Genomic DNA, 876 nt, shown 5'->3' with positions numbered 1-876 from the left:
CTTTTAATTAATTTATTTTTTGATGAGGGAGGATGAGACGATTGTATAAGTGCGTAATTCTTCTGTTCAATTTCAATTAATTTATTTTTGCATGAGGGAGGATGCTTTTATGATGATATGAAAAGTTTGATTATCAAATAGAATTTGATTAATATCTATTTGATTTTTTTTTTCTTATGATATGTCGTGGATATTTATAGAATATTACACCATTTGAGCAAGAAGTTTTATAGGTACGTAATTCTTTTGTCCACTTTTAATTAATTTATTTTTAGATGAGGGAGGACACTTTTATGATGATATGAAAAATTTAATTAATACCAAATAGAATTTGATTAATATCTATTTGATTTTTTTTCTTGTGATATGTCGTGGATATTAAATTTACATATATAGACAAGCATATAATAGTTGAAATTAAATTTTGAATAGGTGACTTATTTATAATTATGGTTATGAGCTTTGTGCTTTTTTAATTATTTTTTTGTTATGATGAATTTTGAGTGATAGCCATTTAATATCATCTATTTTTTCTTCTGGAATAGGAACAAATGATTCTAAACTTTTGGCTTTCTTTTGACGTCATGGTAATTTGAGTGATATTGCGGTCATTTTAGAATCGGTCACAAAAAAAATAAGTATGAGAAAAACAATTGTTATATTTAATAGCCGTTTAGCCATGTTTTATTGTAAAAATAGAAAAAATAATCTTATTGTCAAAGTGAAACGCCACCTTATTTTATTTTAACAAGTAGCTAACTATAATTACAGTTATTTATGTGTTTAAAATTAATTTCACATTAATAATCTCAAATGTTTAAAAATATTTGTCTAAAAGAGATGTTAAATCACTTCTCCATTAATTAATTTATAGAT

This window comes from Solanum stenotomum, chromosome 11, assembly GCF_019186545.1.
Source record: "Solanum stenotomum isolate F172 chromosome 11, ASM1918654v1, whole genome shotgun sequence".
NCBI lineage: Eukaryota > Viridiplantae > Streptophyta > Magnoliopsida > Solanales > Solanaceae > Solanum > Solanum stenotomum.
Note: the sequence above shows the minus strand (reverse complement) of the source record.